We start from the raw sequence: 11,406 nt of genomic DNA, 5'->3' as shown, positions 1-11,406 counted from the left end.
AAATGGCCTCGGGAAGCGAGGGGGATATACATGCTCGGTCGGCTTCACTCAGAAATCCATTACCGTGCCTCCAATTGCCTCTGTTTGCACTTGCTTTGACCTCTGAAGATTGTACCAATCTCCAAAACGCTTTTTCTCCAACATAGGGACCCTCTGGTGGACTGCCGACCAGAAAAAGGTGGCTGTAGACCAGAAAAACTGGTCGGTCGACCACCCATACTGGTCGGTCGACTACTCCTTGTGGTCGGTCGACCAGTTGATTTTCCAAACTCCAATTTTTGCTACAACAGAGAACAACAGGGGCACAACAGTGTATTTGCAAGACATGTGTGCATAACCACCCTCCTTATCATTTCTCAAGCTCAAGGGAGTGCGGTACTTGACTCTCGGGCCACCAACTGAGCATCGCAATGCACGATGGCCGAGAAGCCAAGTTTGCACAAGTCAATGAATGCACAAATAACACACAAGAGCCTCCACCTCTATCATGCATGATCAAGAGGGACGGAGACCAAGAAATGAGGTACGTTTCATCACTTTGAGTATGAAACGCCCCTCGTTTCTCGTGTTTGGATTAACGTCCGATCCAAACACATGCAATGCAACTCAACATGTTATCTTGGCCATGTTTTACTTGATTCAATTTGTTTACACATTTTAGATTACCAATTAGTCCCTTAATCGGTTAAGTCCAAAAGTGAGAGTCCTCTAGTTTTGAAAGAGTGAATTAGTGGGATGCAATGGCACATACTCCAACACTGAAATGGCATGCTAAATGATGCTAAAACATTCTAACAACTCAAGCAATGCATGCTAAGAGCTAAGAACATTAAAGCTAGCAAAGAGTATAACACAAAAGGCATGCAATAAGCTTAAATGACCAAACCAGCCCAAAACAGAGCTACAACATGGCAAATCAATAGCAAAAACATACCCAAACTAAGGCTCAAAAGAGTAGAAAATCATGCTCCTTTGGTAGCTCACAAATAAAGCACAAAAGCACAACTCTCAAAAGCTCTCAAGGAGTGAAAGAAGTGAGAACATGACACATGTATATGCTCTGAAATAACATGTTAAATGATGCCAAGACAAGCAACCATCACAAGTATAGCATGCTATGGTGCTCAAAACTCAAGACTAGCTAAGTCACTTGTACCATAGCCATATCAAGCAAGCCCCAAAGGACCAAGATGACTCAAAACAGTCCTAAGGCAGGTCAAAACAATGCTAGTAACATGATGGAGTGTAGCCAAAACAAGCTAGCATGGTAAGCCAAAACACTAAGCATGCAAGGCCAATGAGTGGGATTACACTACAAGTACCAAAACCAAGCAAGAGGTGACTCCACCCACCAAAATCAGAGTTGTAACATGGAAAAATAAGACTAAAAACATACTGAGATGGTAGCCCAAAAGCTTAGAAAAGCATGCGTACAAATTAACTCATGATCAAGGCATAAGGCACAATTCTCCAAAACCATTGAAAGAGTGATAAATGCAAGAATATGGCAGAGGTATGTGGTCTGAAATAACATGCCAAATGATGCTATGCCATGCAAAAAGCTCAAATATGACATGTTAGAGGTCCCAAAGTGCAAGGCTAGCAAAGCCAAATACACTGTAGCTATGCAAAGCCAAGCATGCATGACTGAAACCACTCAAATCAGACCTAAAGTATGCTAAAACATAGCCAAAAAAATGCTGGAGTACAGCATACACATGTTAGATCAATAGGCTAAAACACCAAATCCACTAGGCTAGTGAACAAGATTGCACTACAAGTGCAAGGAGCATGCAAGCGGCAACCAAACCAACCCAAAACAGAGTTATAACATGGCAAATAATGGCTAAAAACATGCTTGAACTAAGCAAATTCAAGGCATAAAGACATGCTACTTTGCAAGGCTACAAGTAGGATTACACTACAAGTACAATAAGCATGCAAAAGGTGACCATGACAGCCAAAAAAAGAGCTAAGGAAAGTCTGAAAAGTCATAAAAATGAGCCTAAACAAAGTCACAAAGAAGTAGAAACACATGCTCTTTTGATGGGCCATCAACACACGCAAATAAGAGAAGAGGGGAGGGACAACCCCCACCCATTTGGGACCTCAAAATAAGTTTTCTACCACTGAATTTTAAGGCCAAAAAGAAGTTGTTTGAAAAGCTTGAAAGATAGCTCAAAAGGCCTTACAAGCCAAGGAGCAAAAGGGAGGAAACACCTCCTAGCCAAACAAGGCTCAAACCAACACTTTTAGGATTGAAAAACAAAGGAAAAATAGAGGTTTTTGTAGTTCAACACCACCCCAAAAACATCCCCAAAGTAGTTGAAAACTATGGCAAAACAATAGTGCACAAAGAGCTTAAAACGGGATAAGAGGTTACCTTTGAAGCACAGCAGCAAATCAGCCTCTTTTCTGAGCCAAACAACCTTCCAACAGCCCAAAAATAGGTTCCAAGGGACCTCAGCCCAATGGTGATCAACTTTGGTTCAGGGTCTCTTTGCAAAAGTGTAGAGAATTCTAAGCTTAAGGTTCAAAAACAAAAGGAGAATGAAAGAATTCTAGAGAGAGAGAGAGAGTTTTTAGCTCTAAAATTTCTAGAGAGAGAGGACTTTTAGTGTGAGAAGCTCCCACAATTGCTAACCCTTGAATATATGAGATATGGCTAATTATATAGCAATATATGAGCATTGGGTCAGAAATATCTCAATTCAGAAATATCTAGGACAGTCTGGAACAGCTGGAGCAAAATATCTTCCAATTCTGGGCTTTTTGGGAAAAAGTGGTCGACCGACCACCTCCACTGGTCGACTGACCACTTTTTCTGGTCGACAAGAATCATTTTTGGTCGGCATATGGTCAGCATACTCCATTTGTGGTCGGCACACTCCCTTAGTGGTCTGCAGCAAAAATCAGTTCTGGTCCCCGACTTAAAGCAAGCTTAACTCCTTCATCTGGATGCCTTTTCAGGTCATTCTTGTGTGAAAATTGAAGCCCCGGAAGTAAGATTTCCAATGGTGGCAGCGTCACATCAAAATTCCAACTGTGCTAAGAGATATCCCTCTTTTAGTGAAAACTGCTCAGTTTCGGTCCAACCGGATTGATGCCCTACTTCAACCAACCATATCTCCTCCATCCAGACTTGGCTTTAGGAGATTCTTGAGTGAAAAATGAAGCCCCGGAAGTCTTCTTTCCAATGGTGGTGGCTTCATAGCTGAAATCCAAGTGTCCAAATGGATAGGCCTGATTTAGCGAGGGTTGCTCGACTCTCTCTTAGCGATTCATGCCCATTTTCTTCTCCAACTTGCTTTGTTCCCTCTTCTCCTCTTTTCTTCAACTCCAAACCTCTAAAAAAGATGTTTTGGAAGATTTTTCAAAGAGTTCACCTCTCTTTCATTCGTTTCTACTTTGTCCTTGCTCGGTTTACTGAAAAGCGCAACATTTAACAAAATGCGAGCATCGGAACATCGTAGGAACTTTGTTTAAAAAATATTTTGAAAGAGAGGGTTTTAAGGTCTAAAATCTTTGGTCAAAATAGTTTTGGTCCAAAAATGGGGTATAAGGGTTGGATTTGACTCTCTACTTGCCAAAGAAATCGAACCTTTGCACTGCACACCTTTCATCACCAAGTAAACCATCAGTAGCGCCCAAGTCTTAAGGGCAGTGAAAAATGGGGTGTCTACAGGGGGTTTCTCTTCTTTATCACCAATCTCGATTTTAACCACATTTACAATCATATTTTAAAGAAGGAATTAAGAGATTTCACACAAAATGGTAAGCAAATGAATTAGAATGTGAAATAAGGGTTTAATCCAACAAAATCTTCAATTAGTTCACAAATCACACACAATACCATAAAATCTCTTCAAAATGAAAACATACAAGGATAAAAGTATCTTTACCTCAACTATCAAGTGACAAATCCAAGCTTCTCCACGAATCTATCGCAAACCCACAATCAAATCGGTAAATGATGATATTCTTCAAGTGTTCTTCGCCCCTAGCAAGCAATTTTGGGTGGATTTCAAAGGTATGAGAGGTATTTGGTGGTAGGAATCTAGGGTTTCACAGATAGAGAAGGAGGAAATGGAAGATAGAAGAAAAGAAAATGAGAGAATGATCTAGAATCACCGTATTTAAAAAGCTGATATTGCATTCCCCTCTCGAGCGTGACTTCCTACGTTCGAGCGACCAGACACAATCAAGAAGGCCTGCTCGAGTGACAACTTTTTTGCTCGAGCGGAGAAAGAGAAACCTCAGTACTTTTGCAGCGCTACAGTGAACTACTGGAAGCTAACATTTCACGCCCGAGCGGACACGCCTGTAATGCAACAAAATACTAGGAGCAACAATTCTACGCTCGAGCAGCGATTTCTCCGCTCAAGCAGCCCTAAAAACAAAATGTCACAGTCTGTATGGCACACCTCCTGCCTGTACTAGTCTTCGTGTGTTTGGACGTGCTTGTTTTGTTCTTCTTTACCCCCATGAGCGTACCAAATTAGAACCTCGCCCCCGTTTGTGTTGTTTCTTGGGGTATGGGATTGAACATAAAGGTTATCGTTGTTGGGATCCTTTTTCTCGTCGTCTCCGTGTCTCTCGTCATGTGGTATTTTGGGAACACAAGATGTTTTCTTCTCTGTCTAAGTTTCATTTGTCCTCTCCTCTTACTGTACCATTCTTTACAGATCCTTCTCTTCTATTTGAGGAGCTTGATACATATCCTACTTCCGACATAATGACTGTGACCCACCCTGAGGATTTTGCTCCGCCTCTAAGTCCTGCTGCTCAACTCTCTGATCCTGAGCCTACTCCTACTCATGCTCGTGCTCTTGCTCCACCTCCTTGTCCTGTCTTCATTCTTTCTCACAATGAGCCTCATACATCCCTTGATTCTACTCCATCATCTTCTCCACCAGAGGCACCTCTTCATCATTCTACTCGGGTAACACAACCTTCTATACTTTTTCATGATTTCATTGTTGGTTCTATTACTTTTTCTTCTCATGAACCTACTTCCTATCAAGAGGCTTGCTCTAACCCTCTTTGGCTGTATAACTGATGAACTGCAAGCTTTTGATAAAACTCATACTTGGGATGTAGTTAACCTTCCACTTGGAAAGAGTGTTGTTAGTTGCAAATAGGTTTACAAGATCAAAACCCATTCTGATGGTTCTATTGAGCGTTACAAAGTCGACTTGTTGCTCGGGGTTTTACTCAAGAATATGGGATTGATTATGAAGAAATATTTGCCTCTGCTGCTCATCTTACTTCAGTTCGCAACCTCCTTGCCATTGCTGCTACTCGCCACTGGAGTCTTTGTCAGATGGATGTCAAGAACGTTTTTCTTAATGGTGATCTCACCGAGGAAGTTCATATGCAACCTCCTCTTGGTTCCTCAGTTCCGTCCACCAAAGTTTGCAAACTTCGCCGTGCTTTGTATGGTTTGAAACAAACTCGTCGTGTTTGGTTTGCCAAGTTTAGTTCTATCATTCGTGACTTTGGTTTCTCCTCTAGTGCCCATGATTCTGCTCTATTTATTCGCAAGACAGAGTGTGGTATTCTTCTTCTTCTTCTTCTTCTTCTCTATGTAGATGATATGATCATCACTGGAGATGACACAATGGGTATCTCTAGTCTAAAACAGTTCCTCAGTCGCCAGTTTGAGATGAAAGATTTGTTTCTACTTAGCTACTTCCTTCGCTTGGAAATTTCTCAAGATCCTTCTGGTTACTTTCTCACTCAGGCCAAGTATACATCTAATCTCTTAGCTCGTGCTGGTCTTACCGATTGTAAGACTGTGCCTACCCCAGTTGATTCTCAGACTCGTTTCACACCTCTTGATGGTCACTTGTAATCTGATGCTACTTTATATCGTCAGCAAGTTAGCAGTCTTATCTATCTCACGGTTACTTGTCCAGACATTGCCTATGCTGTTCACATTGTCAGTTAATTCATGGCTGCTCCTTGTTATCCACACTATGATGCTCTGGTTCGCATTTTGCGCTATCTCAAAAGCACTATGTTTCATGGTCTTCACTACTCGGTGCACTCTTCTCTACAGCTACACGCCTTTTCTGATGCAGATTGGGCAGGGGATCCAACTGACCGCCGTTCTGCTACAGGGTTCTACTTCTTCTTGGGTGACCCTCTCATTGTCTGGCGTAGCAAGAAGCAAACTTTTATTGCTCGTTCTAGTACTGAGACTGAGTATCGTGCTCTTGCTGACACTACTCAAGAACTCGTGTGGCTTTGTTGGCTTCTTTCTGATATGGACGTTTCTCATCCTGTTGCTACTACCCTCTATTGTAACAATCAGAGTGTTATTCAGATTGCACATAATGATGTCTTCCATGATCGCATCAAGCATATTGAGATTGATTGTCACCTCATATAGCAATATGTTACTAGTGGCACTGTTCGCCTTATCTTTGTTACCTCTTCTGATCAGACAGCCGACATCTTCACCAAGGCTCATCCTCTAGGACGCTTTTCTGATTTACTTTCCAAGCTCAAGTTGATATCTGCATTGCCACCTTGAGCTTGAAGGGGGGGGTGTTAGCTGTATATATCTATATTGCTATATTGTGCACCATACCATATTGTGTTTTACCATGTTACCATATTAGCTTATATTTCTCCTATATAAAGGAGTCTTGTATTCACTTATTATTCATTCATTGAAATATACAGAGTTATATTCTCTCATATCTCTCTCTCTCTCTCTCTCTCTCTCATAACAACCAAAATCAAGCATAATGTTTAATGTTTAGTGAATACTTATTAGTCTCCATTAATTATGTGTTATGAGTAGAGTAATTATTCAGTCTTTTAAGAATTTCATATTAGATTGTTGAATTAATGGTATAGAAATAAATGAATACATAATTTTAAAAATAAGAAAATAATAGACAAATTACAAATTATCATTAGATGGATACATGATACATGATATTTTTATTAAAAGTATATTAAAATGTATTTTATTAAAAAAAATGTAAAAATACATAACAATATGTTAAAAAATATATTATTTTTTTAATTATTTGGACATTTTTTCTATATTCACATGCCTATTAGACTGGAATTAGCAATCACTCTTCCTGGAGAATAGAGGAGACATGGGCACATGGTGCTGTTGTCATTTTCCACCCACCTAGTTTGTACAGAAATTTAATGGAATTGTGAGCTGGTTGTTTGTATTGTAGGTCCTCTACACTTTTAAAAGAAGACAAAGGGGAAAAAGATAAAAAGATAGTCTTTATTGTTGAGCTTTTAAATCACCGGGCTACTGTATGGAGCTTCATGTTTTATAGTAAGGCTCTGTTTGGAAAGTCTACATTTTTTTTTTTTTTTTAAGTTAAAAAGTTATTAAAAAAAAATTATCCATTGAAAAAAAACTAATACAAAATATTGGCCTGTTTGGTAATGTTTACGTTTTCAGTTTATATTTACTAAAATTTTATAAACTGATTTTTGTTTATTTTAAAAGAAAATATAAACTACAAACGTGTTTGGCTTAGACAAAATGTTTAAAAAAATTTTAAAATATAAAAAAATGTGAGAAATGACAAGTGGTGGCGGGTGGTGATGAGTGGCGGCGGCGGAAGACGGTAGTGGAAAATGATGGCCGGTTGTGGTGAAAGACAGTGGTGAAAAATGGTGGCAAGTGGTGGGTGATGGTGGCAGAAGACGGTGGTGGAAAGTGGTTGCAAGTAGCGGGTGGGTGGGTGGTAGTGGCGGAAGACGATGGTGGAAAGTGGTGGGTGGTGGCGGCAGACGACAGTGGTAGAAAGCGATGACAGGTGGGTGGATGCTAGTGGCAGGTGGGTGGTGGATGGTGGGTGGTGGTGGTGGTGGTGGTGGTGCGTAGGTGGGTGACGGTGGCAGGTGGTGGGTGGTGGTGGTGGTGGTGGCGGGTGGTGGTGGTGGTGGCGGTGGCGGATGGTGGGTAGTGGTGGCGGATGGGTGGTGGGTGATGGTGGTGGTGGGGAGTGGTAGTGGGTGGTGGTGGTGGTGTTGTGACGGGTGGGTGGGTGGGTGATGGGTGGTGGTGGTGGTGGTGGTGGGTGGTGGTGGGTGGTGGGTGGCAGGTGGCAGGTGGGTGGTGGTGGTGGTGGTGGTGGTGGTGGCGGCGGCAACGGGGGTGGGTGGTGGTGGTGAGTGGGTGGCAGGTGGGTGGCGGGTGGTGGTGGCAGGTGGGTGGTAAGTGGTGGTGGCAGGTGGTGGTAGTGGGGGGTGGGTGGTGGTGGCGGAAGACGGTGGTGGAAAATGGTAGCAGGTGGTGGCTAGTGTTGAGTAGTAAAAAAAAAACTCAAAACTCAAAACGAAAACGCATTTTTTAAGTTTACATTTTTTGGCTAAATTTATAAATTGAGACAACTGATTTATAAATCAAAAATTTACCAAATAAGTTTTTATTTGAGTTTTTTAAATTTTTGTAAATATAAATTAAAAACTGAAAACGTAAGTGTTACAAAACAAAACGACAGCTAAAGATTCATTTTTTTACAACACTGTTGCAGCATGGTGCATAAGCCAATTTTTTTTTTTTTAAAAAAATTGCCTCACACAATTCCGAATGAAAATGCATTTACATCAAAAGAATAATGCTTGGGACCTCCTTTTGGGGGTCACCCCCTCACCCCCCTTTGCCACGTGGCAAGGGGTGATTGGAGGAGCAGGAAAAAAAAGAAAAAGAAAAAGAAAAGGTAACCAATGAGAGAGAGAGGGGGTCAAAGGGGTGGGGGAAAAGGGGGGATGAATCATTACTCTACATCAAAATTGAAGTAAAAATAATGAGACTACGCCTCGAATGTGGCTCGAATTGGTGTTTTTTTTTTTTTGGTTCTCTGAAATTGTGTTGGTTTAATTTTTTTTATTATTATTTTTTATTTATTTGTTGAGTTGTATTAGTTTGGTTGTTTTTATTTATTCATTTATTTGTTGGGCTGTTGTAATTTTTTTTTTTTTAAGGATGGTTATGTGTAGGGGTGGGTTTAGAGTTTAGGATTTAAGATTTAGGTTTTTATTTTTTCTGAATCTTTCTGATTTGAAATAAAAATATAGTAAAGACTCGTACAAAACTATATGGAATTAACAAATTTTAACTAGTAGTTTAACTGATCACCCAATCAGTCTAACCCAACTATTTTTTTTTTTTTTATTTGTTGGACTATGTTGGTTTGAATTTTTATTTTATTAGGGTTTAGATTTTAGGGTACACATAAATGCCCTTCTAAAAAATACCAAAACCAAAACTAAACCAACATTTTAAAAAAAAAAAACACGAAACAGAAAAACTTTTCGAGGCAAATTCGAGCCTCTCTTTCGAGGCCTTTAGCACGGTTGAAAATTTTGACAATTGTCAATCTTCTGGTAATTTAACATAAGAGTTAGCTTTGTTAAAATTTGGAATTATGGCCTAGTTTGGGAAGACTAAATAAGTGTACTTTTTGACTTTTTATGAAATATGGGTTGGATTTGGGTTGGGTTTGAAGTGATGTGTTAGAGAGGTAATGTGACTTAAATAAGATGATGTGACTTAAATAGGATAGTGACTTTTTGTCTTTTTTCAATCTTTCCAAACTAAGCCTATATATTGTAGACTCTGATTGAGGGAGAAATCAAATTTTAATCTGGCAAACGGTTTGAGTGTTGCTTCTAAGAAAGCCCAAAAAAAAAGGGCATTAATAGATTCATCTGATAGAATATAGATATGAAAAGATGAACAGAGTCTCAACCTCATTTACAAGACATTTTCCATACTATGTGAAAGCAATTGATCCTGTGAATGAGTCTTTCCAGCAACAAGAAAAAAGCAACCCTTTGCACACATATTTATGAATATTGCAAAATTGACCAAAATTTATTGTTGGTCTTGCCCTTTCCGTGTTAATTACTCTTGTTTTTATATGTTTACACATTATTTAAGGGAAGGCTGGGTGTTAATTACGTCAGGAAAAAAAAATTTAAAAAAAATTGACGCTTTTCCTTAAAACATTTCTCCACCTCAAAACTTTTTCTCATGAATTTAGATACTTGAATCAACAAATTGCCCATCCATTTGGCTGCCAACGAGACAACAGCCTCAGCCATATTTCTTTGGCCTAGGTGCAGCCAAGAGAGCTCATGAGTTATCTCTAATCAATACAAAGTAACATTTTTGTAACTTAAAAGATTTTCTAGCTTAAAAGATTAGGTGAATTACACTAATGGTTTTTTTAGTTTGAGATTTGTGTCATTTTGATTTTTAATTTTTTAATTGTGATACATTTGATCTTAAATTTTGAATCTCGTTCTAAATAAGAATATTTGAAAACATGTTATTCCATTTCAAAGACAAAGTTGTCAATATGATAAAATATAAATTAATTAAAAAAAACAAATATCAAAAAATTATTTTTGTATTTACTAAATTAATTTTTGTATGTGTTTGTATAATGATCATGTAATAAGTAATTATTTTTGTTGATTTTTTTGATGGTTATCATGTAATAGATGATTGAATTTGTTATTAACAGATATTTTTTTATAGTTATTATCATGTAATGGATAGTTATTAGGTTGTAATCGATATGTTTAATATATGAAATGTTTTTAGTTTTAGATTTTTTTATTTAATGGATTAGTTTAATAATGATATCAAAATTGTTGACATGTTTGACTTTTGAAAAAATAGAAACTAATTTAACAAATATATATATATATAAATAATTAAAAAAATTATTTCCACCCCCTTCCAAAAGATAAAATTATATAAAAATAATGTGTTTTTAATTTTTTTCATCAATTTAATTTTTAGTTTCTTAAAAAAAATTTCTGAAAAAAGATTCTAAAAACTAAACTAAGTAGAACTTTATAACCGACAAAGTTTCAACATTATTTATTAAAAAAAGTTATTATATTTCAAACAACATATAAGCTAATCAACATAAAATAAGTTGTATGACGACTTTACCCTTAAAATAGATCGTTTGCAAAACAAATATTCTTTATTGTTCTTGTTTTAAATAAAATTTAAAATTAAAGATAAAATATGTCACAATTAAAAAATTAAAGATTAAAGATTAAAGTAATATAAATCTCAAATTACAGGATGGTCAGTCTAATTCCCCCAAAAGATTTGACACCAGTAATATTAATAGAAGCAACAGTGTAACTTACAATAATGTCATTAATTAAACACTAAGCTTTGGTTCAATTGGGATAGGTGATAACTTTGTCGAGTTGATACCCTTACTTATACACGAGTCTTCCCGCGTGGTTAAATTTTCAACACTGGTCACATGGTCAATCATCGTGGTTAAATTTTCAACGCTGTCTTAGGGAACAATGTGTAACGCTCTCAAAATAATACATTAAACTCATCAATTAAGAGATTCATTAACATATGAAATAACCACATTC

General features: G+C 38.0%; 1 pseudogene; it reads left to right on the top strand.

The window, feature by feature from the left end:
- Positions 1 to 5,953: 5,953 nt before the first annotated feature.
- On the top strand, positions 5,954 to 6,394 carry LOC145793845 (secreted RxLR effector protein 161 pseudogene; annotated as a pseudogene).
- Positions 6,395 to 11,406: the final 5,012 nt, after the last annotated feature.

The sequence above is a fragment of the Camellia sinensis genome, chromosome 6, assembly GCF_055761805.1.
Source record: "Camellia sinensis isolate YWXY chromosome 6, ASM5576180v1, whole genome shotgun sequence".
Classification (NCBI taxonomy): domain Eukaryota; kingdom Viridiplantae; phylum Streptophyta; class Magnoliopsida; order Ericales; family Theaceae; genus Camellia; species Camellia sinensis.
The sequence above is the reverse complement of the archived record's forward strand: the minus strand, read 5'-3'. Positions and strand labels throughout refer to the sequence as shown.